A 16,637-nucleotide genomic window follows, 5' to 3' on the forward strand; every position below is an offset into this window, starting at 1 on the left:
GAGATTGCTTGAAGATGAGACGGGCTGAGGTTGGAAGACAACTGCAGGCTTCAGATGGATGAGAGCCGCCAAAGATCTAAATATCTTGAAAAAAATGAGGAAGACCTATATCCGAAGCTGGACGCCAGAAGGCTCATGAAGAAGTAGAAGGAAAATTATTGATCGTACCTACATGAGAATTTCCTATTTTATTTTACGTGTATCTTATATACATCATAATAAAACCATAAAAAACGTCAATTTTGAACTGTCCAATTATTTATTTGTTTAGGATATTACTCGTATTTAAGAATCAAAAAGAAGACGTTTAGAAATTAGATCGCATCTTATAATTTGTTTAGTTTTTCTTTAAAAGAAAGACAAACGGGTCAAGTGCCTGACGATATTTACAAAAGTCCTACTACTATTATAAGCAGAATATGTTGTTTGTGCAATGGTAATGAGGACTTTGCTAGGAGAGGAATTGAACCGACAAATTTGTCTACTCACCCATTAATCGTTATTCCACGTTATCTCGCGTCGCTTGTAGCCAAAGTGAGGCATTATAACCACTGATTGGTTTTGAAATGAGAATATGCTTAGTTCCTACCGGGATGTCATTTATCCAGTTCCTACCTCTCCCTTGCTGGAAAATATTTGAAATTTAAAACAATGGCAAGATCATAGTGCATTTGTTTTGAAAAATAGAAGAACGGTTGGGACTGCCTCAGAAACAAGTGTTAGGTGTTTCTTTGCGTACTTTACTAGTTGATAAGTAAAAAGAAGGAAATTGACCATTTTGGAAGTCAATTTTATCGTTTCAAGTACAGATTCGTTTTGTTGTGGCGATAATCAACTCGAGGTATCGCAGTGGAACTCTCTATATTGTGTTGTGTGCTCCTTCGCAGAGATTCAGTGGTAAGTGATTAGTCATCTCATTATCCCTTCTTCCAAACCTTGTTCATTCCTGCACATACTATCGCCCAATTCCAACAACAAACATTTCATTTTGTTTCGTATAAATTATTTACAGTCCACTTTCATGTTTATCTGAAGCTGTAATTTGTTAGCGGACACCGAAACGGCCAAAGGTCCAACTTCCTATTCTTCAAAACACGTAAAATATATGTTGGTATTGTAAATATATAATATATCTACAAAATAGGGATGTGAATATTCTTTGTCATTCAATTCAATGGCACATTGTAGAGTCTATTTGGGAATAATGAACCATAATTAATCACCTGTTGCTCATTTGTCATTGGTATTATTTAAATAGGATGCAGTACAGAGATCTAAAAAAATGTTAAAATCCAATAACTCAAACTGAAATAATAAATGTGTAATCTTTGTACGGTATTCATATTACAAAAATATAAAAACAAAAAATTACAAAAAAATTCAAATAAGTACCTACCTGACTGATTGGTTTCAATATTCAATTCCTGGAGAACTGTGTGACCATTATTTATGTTTCTCTGTTTATTTATGTGTTTCTGTGTATTTGTGTTTTTCTGTTTATTTATGTATTTCTGTTTATTTATGTTTTTCTGTTTATTTATGTTTTTTTCTGTATGTAACATGAATTTTATGTGGAAACTTCACTGGTTAATGCAACATGTAAAAAATAGGTAATTATGTATTTATACAAAAATTATAAGACTGTTTGTTTCCCACAAAAACAAAAATAAAAAAAATAATAAAAATTAGAAATTAAAGATATGGCATGGAAGCGTGCCGACCGTCGCCGAGCTACGATCAAACAGCACGCATTATCAAAGTAGCTGCATAAAATGCAATGAATGCCGTGTGTTTGGTGTGTAGATAGAAACGTAAGTGATATGTGTAAATGAGATTTGCATTAGTATCCGTGAAACGATGTTGGCTAAAATTTATGAGCGTGGTTTCATAATAATAATAGTGGTTCATGGCCCATCTCTCTTGTTTCTATAATCTATGTTTGCGACACATTACAGACTGTTGTTCTAACACTACTAAATAAGACATTAGAATTCTTACAGCAAAGCGATCTTGAAAATGTATTGTGATTTTAATTTCAAGTACTAGGTAGGTACACATCACACAACACATGCAGCGTTAGTTCATCTCACAATTCTTACTTATAGCTGACCTCGACCATCAACTATCAATCAATAGGACGTCAGAATCAACAATAGAAAACAATTTGTCTTTATAGCTTACAAAAATTAAGGAAGTGTCATTAAAGTAAAATAAGCTTGCTTATTTTTTCAGTTCACGAAGGATTTCTACGGCAGACTATAGAACGATATTTTTAAAGCCACAGCAAGTTATTTTAAAACGTTTGAATACGGAGTTTATAATAGTAGTAATAAGTGTTACTTAGAATTATAGTGGTGTTCCTCCAATTTACTGTAAATAAACGTGCTCAAAGTATCAGTACAATATTGGCTTACATCCACTTCCGTAATAAGCATATTTATTTTTACTATTTAAATGCTATTGACAATAATTATTACTTTTTACCATTATAATTTATAATCACAATTTAATATTTATTCTTAAAAATTGTAAAATAGTTTAATTTTAAATAAACAAAGATTGCACATTATATTAATGGTTTTTATTTGATTCAATGGCATTTTTTTCAAAACGTTTTATTTCCTCGAAAATTAGATAACTTGAGTTTTTTTTTTTTCTTATTATTTCTGGCTTTCACCCTTCAAGGGTGTTCTTGGCCATCATTTAAAATTATTGAGAAATGAAAGGTGAATTTAAATATTAATTTTATTTAAATGGGCAAATTTCAAAATTATAATGAAAATTGGAGTCGAGTTCAGACTTAGAAGAGATGAGATGTTGAATGGAGGGGAGGCAATTTTAGATAAGGCTTGATAGAAGAGAGGATATTTGTTTAGAGAGGGACAACCAAAAAATATGTGATCTAAAGTTCCCACTTCTAGACCACAGAATGTACAATCTGGGGAGTCAAGGACGTGAATTTTAAAAAGATGGGAAGGAACGGAACAATGTCCGATTCTCATTCGAATGAGTGAAGAAATTTCTTTTTTGGAAAAATGAGGGAATTGCTGAAACCACGGTTTTGATGGAATAGTCCTTTGTATTGAGGCATAGCAGGCTCCCTTGGATTGACTAGCAATGTGCCAATACTCCGACCAAACATTGCGGGATCTATCTTTGATGATGGAAAAAATGTCAGATAGGGGAATGTGGTTTACGAGGGTAACAACAGGGTTGGACGCTCCTTGTTTTGCCAAGGCATCCGCAATATCATTACCCATGATACCAACATGTCCAGGAATCCAAATCAGAGTTACAGTTTTACCAGAGCTTTGAATGGAGGCTATCATCTCTCGAATAAGGCATACAAAGTGATCATCAGGATGAAGAAGAGGACTGGATTTAAGTTTTTGGAGGGAACTGAGGGAGTCAGAGAGAAAAAGGGAATGTTCAAAATTATTTTTTATTATATATTTGAGAGATTCTATTATTGCAATACACTCGGCTGAAAATATTGAAAATTGATTTGAAATTGAATGAAATATTCTGTTATTAGAATTATTGTGGTAAACGTTAATACCTATACCACAGTTAGGAGAATCGGGAGATTTGGATCCATCAGTAAATAGAAGAGAAAAGTTGGGCCATTTAGATGAAATAATGTCATTGAACATATTATTGACAGTTCGGGCCGGGAGATTGGAATGACTTTTAAAGATTCCGATCCCTTCTATTATTGTTGGGGATAGGGTGACGTGACTATATTTTAATTTGTATAAGGGAAGTAGATCATTTTGGATGATGTGAAGCTCTGAGAGAGACTTAAAATTTTTACAGATGTCAGGAAGAGATTTAGTTGAAGCTCTGATTGTAGATGAATGGGTTGAGTCAATGAACAACGAGACGCTGGGGATAACCTGATGACATTTAGAATTTAAACATTTCAGAACAAATTTGTCAGCAAATAGTTGACGCCTTAAATAAAGAGGAGGATCAGAACATTCTACCTGAAGGGAATTGATGGGTGACGATTGCATCGCTCCAGTTATAATTCGCAAAGATTTAGATTGAATTTTGTCTAATTTATCAAGTACATTTTTTGAGGCAGTACTAAAAAGTGGGCAGGCATAGTCAAGATGGCTTCGAATAAGTGCGTTGTAAAGCAACTTAATGCAAGTAGGGTGAGCACCCCACCAAACGCCAGATAATGATCTGATGATATTTAAATTTTTTTCGCATTTAGTAACTAAATTATTAATATGGGACGACCATTTAAGTTTCCTATCAAATGTTACTCCCAAAAATTTTACTTCAGAAGCGTTGGGGATTGGAGAATTTTTAAATAAAATTTGAACGGGGGGGTTTTTATGGCGGTTTGAGAAGGTGACACACTGAGTCTTTGGGATTGAAAGTTCAAGACCATTTAACGTGAGCCATGTGCAAAGGACATTCATGGCTTCGTTAAGATATTTGACGGCGAGAGGGATGATTTTGGATGATAAGAAGAAAGCTATGTCATCTGCGAACTCAATAACTTTTACTTGTGGGGGAATAGCGACATGCATATCATATGTGTATATATTATACAGTAAGGGGGACAATACATCGCCTTGTGGTAAACCCTTCCAAATAGACCTACTTTGAGGAAAAATATCTGGAAGTTCAATGAAAATTTTTCTATCTAGAAATAGATTAATAATAGATTGGACAAACATGGGGGGAAGGCCAAGGCCTAGAAGTTTTTTTTCAAGATTGGGATGGAAACATTGTCAAAGGCGCCTTCTATATCTATAAAGACGGCAAGACAAACTTCCTGTTTAGAAATTGATAAATTAATATCAGTACTGATGATGGCAAGGTTATCTTGAGTGGATTTTTTTTTCCTAAATCCAAATTGAGATGGAGAGAGAAGCTGTTTACTCTCGACGAAAAATCCTAATCGGTTTTTAATTAATTTTTCATAAAGTTTACTGAGGGTGGATGAAAGAGCGATTGGCCTGTAGTTGGATCCAGAATTTGGTGATTTGTTTGTTTTTAAAATAGGGATGATTATTTGACAACACCAGTCATCAGGCATTATACCAGTCTGGAAGATTTTATTTAAGATGCTTAAGAAGTGGTTTAGAACATTATCATTACTATTTTTGATTATGCTGTAAGGTATACCATCTCTGCCTGGAGATGAGTCCTTGACTGTTGATAAACAATTTTTTAGCTCAATTAAGGTGAATGGAGAGTCTAGCCAATGATTAGACATAGGAGTATTATAGATGGGCGTTATTTCATCTAAGTTAGGTACAGAAGGGGGGGCAATTTTGTCCAAAAATTCATCGATCCATTTAGAATGAGACGCTCGAGGAGATGGTGAACTGGAGGAGGATCTAAATCTTCGGATCATAGACCAAACTTCCGAAATTGGAGTGTTCGGAGATACTGAACTGCAGAAGTTGTACCACCCGGATCTTTTTTTTGACCTCAATACCCTTTTGGCATTGGATTCAGCATTTTTGTATATAAGATAGTTCTCCATAGTCATATTGTAACGATAGGAAAGAAATTTAGCTTTCCGAATTCTTACTACTTTGGAACATTCCTCATCCCACCAGGGAGTTGGAGGGAGTTTTTTGAGAGATTTAGTTTTAGGGGGAGGATTTGATTTATTTATTGCAGTTATGAGCATTGATTTGAAGTTATTATAATCATCTTTGACGGAAAATATATCGGTGGCGGGTGAATTTAATAGGAACTTGTCCATATGAGAGTTAAATTCATCCCATTTGGTGTGTTTCGTTTTAATTTTTGTCGAAATATGAGACTTGTCTGATTGGAAAGAAGTTTGATAAGTAATGGTGATCGGGAAATGATCACTGGAGCAAGGGTCGGGGGACACCACCCACGAGGAGAGAGAAGCCAGACTAGTAGAACATATCGATAGATCCACTGCACTGGGGTTTGTGCTGGGGCGTGAGATCCTAGTAGGAGATCCGTCATTCAAAAGGAAAAGGTTGGATTGATCTAGGAAATCCATCACACTTCGACCATCTCGGTCGGAGAAAGCAGAACCCCAGACGGGGGAATGGGCATTAAAATCGCCTAATATAAAGAAAGGAGGGCTTAGTTGACTTACAATTTGCAACCAAGTTTGTTTATTGAAGTGGGCTGTTGGGGGAAGATAGACTGAAATAAAGGATGTGTCCTTTATTTTAGCTGCAACCATTTGGAAGTCAGCATTGGGGGGTTTGATATTATTTATTGGGGAAAATGATATGGATTTTTTAATAAAAAGGGCAGCACCGCCGCCCGAACCTTCCGGGCGGTCGTCGCGGAGACAGGAATACCCTCCCACATTAAAGTGGGTGGATGGAGTAAACCAAGTCTCCGAGATAGCAGCCAAAGAAATAATGTTGGAATTTAATAGGTTAAGGAGATCAGATTTGTTAGAAATAGCACTTCGGCTATTCCACTGAAGTATTCTGACATCCTGAAAAGTCATTTTGAATAAATGATTTTAATGTGGAAATAATAGTAGCAGCGTTGGACGGTAGATTAGTTTGAGAAGAAATAAGCTCAATTAGAAGCATAATAAGAGTTTGGATAAATGAAGAATTGTCTTGGGAGAGTTTTTCAGAAAGTTTAAGAGAGTTCATTGAGGACGGATTATAATTATTTGCACACCCATTTGTGGCATTTGAAAGAGGTGAACCATTGGGATTTAAGAGCAGTGAGTTGTGTTGTTGCTGATCGTATCCAGGAGCCGGTTTAGAGATAGCATTTTTGTATGTGAATTTAGTTGAACGAGAAGAAGTTGTTGTAGTGGAGGGAAGAGGGTTGGATGAGGAGTTGCTGGATAAAGCCTCAGCAAATGATTTTTTGACAGGCGGGAATAGTTTAGAAGCCTGCAGAAAAGACAAGTTCTGAGAGGCCATAGAAATTTTAATATTTTTTTGGCGAGATTGTTCTGGGCAAGATGTGTTGATAGCTGTATGTGAGCCTGAGCAGTTAAAACATTTAGGTGAGGAGGAAGAAGGACATTGGTCAGCTGCGTGGTTTTCTCCACATTTAAAACATCTGGGTTGAGATCTGCATGCAGCTTTGGTATGACCAAAACGGCAGCAATTGAAACATTGAGTGGTGGGATAAGTATACATTTCAACTGGTAATGAGTTGAAGAATAAATATATATGGGAGGGAAGAGATTGACCTTCAAAGGTGATAACGACAGATTGGGAGGGCTTCCAGGAAATTATACCCTCAGAGGAGTCCTTGTAATTTAGCCTCCTGGCTTTTATGGGATTGCCAATGTGTTGGGGGGTTGAAAGTGAAGACAGAATTTCTTCGATGGACAGATCGGTCGAGATACCTCTGACCAGGCCCATGCGAGTGACATTGAAAGTAGGGATATATGCCTTAAACTTTGAATTAGATGAAATGAAGATATTTTTGATGAAACTGTTGGCAGCTGACCCTGAGAGGAATTCGACGGAGATTCGGAAGCGACCCTCGGCTTTTACACCTCCAGGCTTGATTGAAAGATTCTTGCTATTTGATAGGAATTTGCCAAATTCAAGAGGGTGGATGGTTTTTCCTTGCTCAGTTTTTTGGGCGTATACTATGAATGGGCCACGGGAATGAGGAGAATAAAAGTTTGTTGGAGGAAGTTGAGAAAGTGCTGGTGGGGACTGTGAAGTCGAAGGCGAGTCAAGTTTTATTGGGGAAGAAGGAGTAAATTTCCTTTTTTTGGTAGAAGTCAAAATGACAGAATCACTGTCAGAAATTTCTACATTTTCCCCGTCTGGGGGGTCCGGAGAGGGATCTGGGGGCTTTGTAGGGGGTACAGGAGGGAAATCTTCCTCCATTATTCACAACAGTAAACAACTACAATAATAGTATGAAAAATGACAGAAGTAAAAAAGTTTATAAATATCTGGAAATCAGCAGCGAAAAGTGACTCCTGGAAGATCAGAAGGGAGAAGAAACCTCAAGGCACAACACACTACACTTTTTTTTGGCCAGAAAACAAAATATAATGGTAAAAAATTAATTTTAGATAGAGCAAAACAAAACAACTGATGACAGCCAAATCTTATTGTTGCATTTTTCGCCGGTAACAGTTAAAAAAAAAAAAAAGTGGGTGTGTCAAGCCTACGCAAGACAGAAGTGAAACTTCTAGTTTCAGCTGATGCTTGGCGTGGCGCAGTTCGCTGGTGTCTGAGAGAGAGGAAAGAAGAGAAGAGAGAGAACGTTCGTGAGCGGCTCCCCCACCTCAACAAGGTTTCACTTCAAAAATGCCACAGCCGAGAATCGAACCTCGCTTAACTGATTGAAAGCCAACCACGCTGAGCACCAACTGTAAGCAAAGCCGCATAAATTGATTATATTATGTAGGTTCTGAAAATATGAGAGCTTGTTATGTTTTATAATGTTACCTACATCACACCCAAAATATAATATATTTTTAAAAATAATGTACAATGTACAGAAATAGAATCCCACACAAGATCGCGTAGTGCGCTCTAGCGAACGGATATTTTATCAGAGGGAGATAGTTTTAATTTTTTTTTCTGTAAATTATTACATATTATCAAAATAAATAAATTAATTAAATAAATGTAATACAATTATCATAATATACGGATTAGATAATAATTTTAATCCAACACAATAACGCAAAGCGCGCTCTAGCGGAGTAATGTTTTATCACAGTGAGATAAGTGTTTTTATTATTTTGCAATATTATTTTCTTTTAAAAAATGTTCTGACCTACTAAAAAATAAGATATTGAATGAAAAAGGCGTTAAAAACAAAAAAATAATGTGCGATGGCCGAGAATCGAACTCGGATCAACTGCTTGGAAGGCAACTATGCTGACCATTACACCACCAACGCCAGTTGTCGGGATGAGCTAAGAAGCATTTATATGTTACTTCAAAACTTTGACTAGATCAAATGAACTTTAATCGGTGGTGGGGGTACCCGCATTTTCGTTTCGGTCATGAGTCGGTTTTACTCCGGTCCTCGAAATTGCATGACGCGCGTAAAGAAGTTTCACTTCAAAAAGTCGATAACTTGAGTTATATCACTATAATTCTGTGTAATATATATACAAAACAAAAACATCTCAACCATAAAACAAACAACCTGAATATTTTACTTGTAGGTATTTGTCATGCAAAAATACTGATTTCCGTTTTGACTGTCCACAAATGGACTTTTTTAACTTGTGATATCTACTAATAATTAATGTACCGAAAGCTTATACTCAATGATTACCATGAGATACTGAATTCCATTTTTTCGGAAATCATTATTTATTCATCAATAACAAAAATTTTACAATATCATGAATAATTTTTGTTGGTTGAATTACGTTGTATTTAAGTATTCGACTACAAACTAAATAATAGTATTCGAACAACACGTATTCTCATCACATGAATGAATATATTCATATCAAGGGAAAAAATACTTCGTCAGCCTATCGGAAAATATCATAAAATGCAATACTATATTATTTAATGCTTCGTAAAAGCAACTAAAGGCCAATACCCAGCATTTAAAAAAACGTTAAATTGTTTCAAATTTATTTTCCTATTAAATGTAGGTAGATAATGATTGTATGATTATCTTCTAAATTTATATACAAAACAAAAAAATTTATAATTAATTAAAATCTAACTTATCAAGATCTGATGCTTGAAAAAGGAATTGCCTGCAGAAAGATAGCCTACAATATTGCAGATCAAATAATGCGGCTACAGCAGAAAGGTATGCAAATATGCTTGCAATGGATTCCATCTCACGTAGGAATACATGGGAATGAAGAAGCGGATTTGTTAGCAAACGAAGCATGTGTGAATGGACACATGTATGACTAGAAACCAGATGCCGAAGATTACTGCCAAAAAATTAATTTAACATGTAATATGATGTGGAATCAACATTTTGAGACTTTATCTACCAATAAGGGTATATGGTATAGAAAACTCCAAAAGGAACCGTTCAAAGAACCCTGGTTCACTGAGGTTAATCTGAAAAGATCAGAAATGAGAATAATTTTTAGATTAAGATCCGGACATGCACTAATGGGAAGAGTATTGTGTTTGATAGGCCTCTCTGATTCTCCAATGTGCTCAATATGTGAAGAAATTGAAGATGTCCAACATACATTAACAAAGTGCATTAAGTATGAACAACAGAGAGTGACAATATTGATGACCTCGGACCCATCGGAAATTCAGAATTTAATAGCCTCAACAGAGTTCTATGCCATATCAAGAATCATGAAATTTATTCGATCATGTAAATTGGAAAATATTTGAAAGTGTAATCTTGGACAAATGCACCTTTTAAAGAACTTATAAATTATAATTACAATATTTCAACATTGTAATTTTAAAAACAGATGAGGCAAAAAATGACAACATTATGTAAGTCAGAAGCCTCGTTAATAAATAAAAAAATAAAAAAGATCTGATGCTCAATTTTCTTGTAAACACAATCGTTTATATCTGTAGAAGAAGTAAAAATGGTATTAAATGTTAAAATTTGGGAAAAATTCATGAAAATCTAAGAAAAAAGTAAAATAAACAAAACAAAAAATTTTTTGTAATAAAAATAGTCCGGTGTAATCGCCGCTTTACACCCTCACAATCAAATCTTAAGGCGATGCCATACGTAGTAATGCAAAATCATGTGTTTTTGGTTTGAAAATTTGGTCGCCTTGAAATGTTTCAGATGCTTTAAATAAATACTGCGAGTAGAATACATCTTGGCCTTTGAAATAATCGACTATTTTTTAGATAAGTCTTTTTATAAGCCCAGAAAAAAATAATGTAAAGGCCTATGAAAACTGCTTTAAAGTTCAAAATCTTCTACTTACGAACCCATGACGGTTATGATTTTATTGTATAGTGTGACAAATTAAGTTATTTATAAAATGATCGAAAGAAAATTAAATATTTATGCCTGAACATCCACAAAATAAAATAAAAGGCACTATTTGACCATGTTTTTTTCTTGCATAAATCAAAACAGGCGGATGGTGTTAAGCGGGAATTTAAACCTTATCGCCATCTACGTAAGGGTTGTTATTGATAGCGGCTCAATTTAAAATATTACACGACGTAGTGCATCGCCTTAAATAGAACAGCTGACCGTGTGGAAAGAAATAATGATAATAAAGGTGTGTTTATGCGAACGTTTTGAAAACCAAAAAAAATATATTGTCATAACTTTTAATAATCATATCCCAAAATTTCGCAGTATGAGCGTATAACACGGCGTATGATCTATATAATGATGATAACATTTTAATGTACATAAATCACATTATTGAATTTAAAAAATATATTATTATTATAATATTACAAGAATTAACGAGGTATCTAAATGTATCTAAACAGACACCACTAACCTCCCAATTTAAAAAAATTGTTAATTTATTAAGAATCTCTTCAAATTATTTGTAACCCGGTTAAAAACGGGATTCCAGGCCGTTTCCTGATATAGTTTTAATATATTTAAACACATAATTAGCATGAGCATTTGCCTTGAGGTTTTTTATGAACACGTGTTCCGACATCGCGATTACAAATTCGTTTTTTCCTGAAAGTTTATTAGGAAACCCGACAATTCATTCGTTAAAGGCCTGCAATCCCGTTTTTAACAGGATTACAAATAGTTTGGAGAGATTCTTAATAAATTAGCAAATATCACTTTTCTCCGTGCATATACTATTCTATATGCAAATAATAATATTAATTTAACGGCGCGCTGCACTTTCGCAACCCACAATAATAATATTATGGTGCAGGAACTTTCCTGTCCGTTACACAACGGATACTTTCCCATAGCCAAAATATTACAATCATTGTAGTATCGAGAATCGACTATTCACAGTTGCCTGGGGCCAGCACACATCCGATAACTGCCACAGTTTATCGATAAAAAAAAAATTGTTCCGTTGTGGCACAATACTCCACACTTTACAAGCCAGTTTATTATCCGTGCAAAATCTCGGAATATAACTTAACTTGCCAAGATATAACCTTTAGACAGATCGAGGAAGAGACGGGAAAGACTCAGAACTTGAAGCTAATGGAATTATGTGTGTCGCCAAAAGATTAGGTACCACATTTCCACAATATACCTATAATGTGTTCCATAGAACCGTGTTGCAACATTTCCGATTCAATATCCGGACTAGTTGCGAATGTCAAAAGTGTTGCAACATGGCGCCGGTACGATCGCCATCAATATTGGCAGGGAAGTTAGGTACTCGTAATTTGTCGTCAGATGTTAGGTTATGTCATAAGTATTATGTCTTAACCGTCGCCAAAGTGTATTTTCTATTCGATTTTCGAACTCTAGTTAAAAAAAAACATAGTAAATTCGTAATTTAGATAGGTACCTATTTTTATACTCGAAAGTACCATATATTACCAGCGTTGACCCGAATAACGAATTCACATAGATGCATTGCATGCATACATCATGTTTTTTAACTTATTATTCGACTTCCTAAAAGAAAATTCCAGTGGGTTTTCAAATACTCTATTTTCGAAAGTAACGAATTAGTTTCCCTCTCTAACAAAAAACAAAAAAGAGACGTAAACAGGGCTGTTTATCAGTGATGCTTGACGGGGACATCATTTTTGGAATTAAATACATAACCATGGACCAATAATCACAATATTTTTTTGTTTATTTTTGAAACTATAATAAACTCTGAAAGAATAATTGGAAGATACTCTCAGTATCGCCTTTTGGCTTTTGCCGTGTTTGGTGAACAGATCTGAAGCCAGAAGCTTCCCCACCTCCCTCTCCCCATTTCAATCCCCTCACTACTACCTTTAGCTTCGAAACATACCCCAATTGAAGATGCCATAGCCTCACTGCCTCCAGAGGGTTGGGAACATCGATGTAGATCAGACGTGAAGCGAAAAAATATGTTCCGCTTTTTGACCTCCAACTGACCTCCAACGCTCTAACTAAAACTACTGAATCTGTTCTACGCGCACCGCTTACCGCGTTCTAATAGTTGAACAAGTTTCGACGAGATATTAGCATGCAGTAGTGCCTCTAATAATTGTAGGTCTATGGTTAGGAACAGCTGAGACAAATTAGTGCGGTATTCAAAAAAAAGAGAGAACACGCATGAAAAATCACGGGATAGTTTGAATTCTCGACATATCTATTGCATTTTTGAAAATGGCAATTTAAATAATTTTATATTAAAAATATAACATTTATTTTAGGTAGGTACCTACTTCATCGCCTGTCCGCATTCTTCACACAATCAAATTAGTATGTTTGATAATATGTACACTAGAGAATACATTTTGAAAAAAAGGTATCTATATCTCGAGCTATAAATTAAATATATGTCTGTAAATAGTATAAAACAAAGTCACTATCCGCGTCTGTCTGTTTGTGCGCTTAGTTCTTCTTAACTACGCAACGGAGTATGATATTCAATCGTAAAAGATCAATGGTTTCGTTGCTTGTGTGGCACGTAGCGCCGTCTTGTTGAAAGTAAACGTTGTCCAGATCAATACCATCCAATTCCGGCCATAAAAAAACATTAATCATCTCTCGATAGCGCAATCCATTCACCGTAACTGTTGCTCCAGCCTCATTTTCGAAAAAGTAACCGCCGGACCATAAACCGCACCAAACCGTCACACGTTGAGGATAGAGAGGCTTTTCAACAATAACTCTTGGGTTTTCCGAGCCCCCGATGAGACAATTTTGCTTGTTGACGAAGCCACCGAGGTGGAAATGGGCCTCATCACTCAAGATGATTTGCATTTGATTCACTCAAGTGAATTTTAATAATTTCAATGCGTTGTTGAAGCATGTATCGTTCCATTTTTATAAATTGTGTAGTTTCTACTTGTCAAATGTCAAAAAATGACAGCTTCAAAAGTAACATCTACCGAAATAGCGGGCTATTCAAAATAACACCTCTTATTGGAAAACCCTATATTTAATACATTTATTTAGCTAGTTAGTTTATATTGCAAAATATGGTTTCGACTATTTTAGCACACCGATAAATTGATTGCTAATAGCAATGATTTGAAAATGAATACATAATTAATTAATAATGTAATCTGTTAAATTGTGTCATAATTAATCCAAACAATTTCCAATGCGCTTGTTTGTTTTCGAGAGAAATAAAAAAATTCCAGTCGTGTTGACAAATGTGACAGAAATTTTGTGAACTTTGATGAAATATGACCGGTTTATACTCACTGAAGAGATTAGACGATAGAAGTGTGCTATGGACGAGTTCGTCTGCCTAATTTAAGCTCAATTTTTCTTCACTTCTGATGAAATTTATGAAACATTTTCAAAAAGAGAAGATCAATAATTTCATTGTTCTTTTTTTTTATGATAATCTAATATTTATAAGACAGGGTTTCCTATGCATAGCAAAAAGGATAACAAATTGTTATAAGCAATCATTAGTCGCCTGAAATATCTCCCGAGTAAAAATAAATTCCGCAGACGTGAATTGAACTTGCACCTTCTGATGTCCGGTCAGGTGCTCTGGTCCACTGAGCTACGTCGACTTATTTCCAACACGCCAAATAATTCTATATGTACTAGTACTTCAATCAACAATTATTGCTTATTATGGAGACCAGAAGTCGAAAGTTTTACGTAAATTCACATAAAGATCACACTTCTATGGATTATTTTTTCAGTGGATTCAGTGGAAATATTTAAATCATCCCACACTTCTAAAATTTACCAAAAAAATATCTGATACCAATTGATAAATGTTTCTGTACAAACGGTTACAACAGATACGAAGATTTTTTTTAAATGTAATACAATAAATTTTTCTAATTTAAATACTGCACAACGTTCCTAACAGCCCGGATCAGTTAACAAAAGCTTCATTCTGCTTTGGTCATTAATACAGCTAAAGCCATTTAAAGCTACTCTCATCATTATTATCATTACCGATTGGTGGTTTTATATATAAATATGCTATACCTACATCTTTACTGTTATTATTTATATTATTTTATTGTTTTTTTTAAGAAATCGTATCGCAGAATAAATTATGTTAAAAAAACGTAACGTTTCCTGTCACTATCAAAATTATCAAAAGATAGTAAATTTTTAAAAAAAATATCTTATTTTTTTTTTTTTTGCGAATTTAGCACAAAAGTCCCAACAATTCCCAGCTAACCGGAGCCAGTGAGACTACGGCATCCCTACTTGGGGTAAGATGTGAAGCTGAAGAGTATTGGGTGGGGAAGGAGATGGGGAAGAGGGAGATAGGGAAGTACCTGACCATTCAGATCTGATCACCAAACACGACTTAAGTCATTTCAAGCAACTTTTCAATTATGAATTGTTGTCTTTTACCAGGGCAATACTGAAAGTATCAATCAATTAGTATACCATATTACATTATTTTATACGAATTAAATGTGAAATAACAAAATTTAATTAAATGAAATTTGCTTGCGCACGCCGGTATTCAAACCCACTACCTCCGGACTCGTAGTCGAGAGCCGAACAAGTTAATAAGACCCAAATTATTATTATTTTTAATAATTATTATACATTAGGTTTTCAGGAAAGTTTTAAAATAAAACAAACGTGAAATATGTATTTTGAAATACACTGAAATATAAAGAACAATACTTCAATAAAAATTAGCTTTTATAAAATAATAAGGAATTATAGTTAATAATTATTCAACGAGAAATCTAAGAAAAATGCATTAGGTGTACTTACCAGCTAAAACGAGCAGAGAAAGGTTTCACAAAAGATGCACAATTTCAACCGAATATTTTCACTTTTCACGTTGTAGTTTGTACTTGCTAGTTTATATTCGAATATTCAAGGTCTCGCCCGCATTCAGCAGATATAAAATGAAAGGAGAAAGGTAACAAGAAAATATTAACGAAAAAATAAATCGTCTATTTGAAACTCGTAGTTCCCGCCTAAAACGATCCGATCAGCTTGAAATTCACGCGGCGACTGAAAAGAGGAGAAAGAAAACAAGTGACGATCGCGGGCGTTCGAATCGAATGTCAGGTGTTTGGCGGGAGGTGGGATGAATTTCAAAATAAGTGGCCAGTTTTCGTGCAAGTTTGGTACTTGGCGGCCTACTTACGATAAACAATTGAAGAGGTTCTACTGGTAAAGTCGTGTGTCCGCCTTTCTCGTTTTTAACGCTAAGTTGTATATCTGCAAAATTCGTCATTTTTGTACAGGGTTTTCCTATAAGAGGTGTTATATTGAATAGCCCGCTTTTTCGGTAGATGTTACTTTTGAAGCTGTCATTTTTTGACATTTGACAAGTAGAAACTACGCCATTAATAAAAATGGAACGATACACGCTTCAACAGCGCATTGAAATTATTAAAATTCACATGAGTGAATCAAATGCAAATCGTCTTGAGTGATGAGGCCCATTTCCACCTCGGTGACTTCGTCAACAAGCAAAATTGTCGCATTTGGGGCTCGGAAAACCCAAGAGTTATTGTTGAAAAGCCTCTCTATCCTCAACGTGTGACTGTTTGGTGCGGTTTATGGTCCGGCGGAGTCATTGGACCTTACTTTTTCTAAAATGAGCGATGGCAAATAGCTGGAGCAACAGTTACTGTGAATGGATTGCGCTATCGAGAGAT

General features: G+C 35.0%; 1 protein-coding gene and 1 non-coding gene across 2 annotated transcripts in view; both read right to left on the reverse strand.

The window, feature by feature from the left end:
• LOC149410242 (clavesin-1) overlaps positions 1-15,965 on the reverse strand; it is a 70,469-nt gene extending 54,504 nt beyond the window's left edge. The window contains exon 1 of the mRNA XM_089648520.1: positions 15,739-15,965. The gene's annotated coding sequence lies outside the window, so the exon portion shown is untranslated. The remainder of the gene's footprint in view (positions 1-15,738) is intronic.
• Positions 8,794-8,865, reverse strand: TRNAG-UCC (transfer RNA glycine (anticodon UCC)). Its single transcript has one exon. It is a non-coding gene; the product is annotated as a tRNA-Gly (tRNA).
• Positions 15,966-16,637: the final 672 nt, after the last annotated feature.

Source organism: Hesperophylax consimilis, chromosome 28, assembly GCF_061612785.1.
Source record: "Hesperophylax consimilis isolate HC1 chromosome 28, BYU_Hcon_1.0, whole genome shotgun sequence".
Classification (NCBI taxonomy): Eukaryota; Metazoa; Arthropoda; class Insecta; order Trichoptera; family Limnephilidae; genus Hesperophylax; species Hesperophylax consimilis.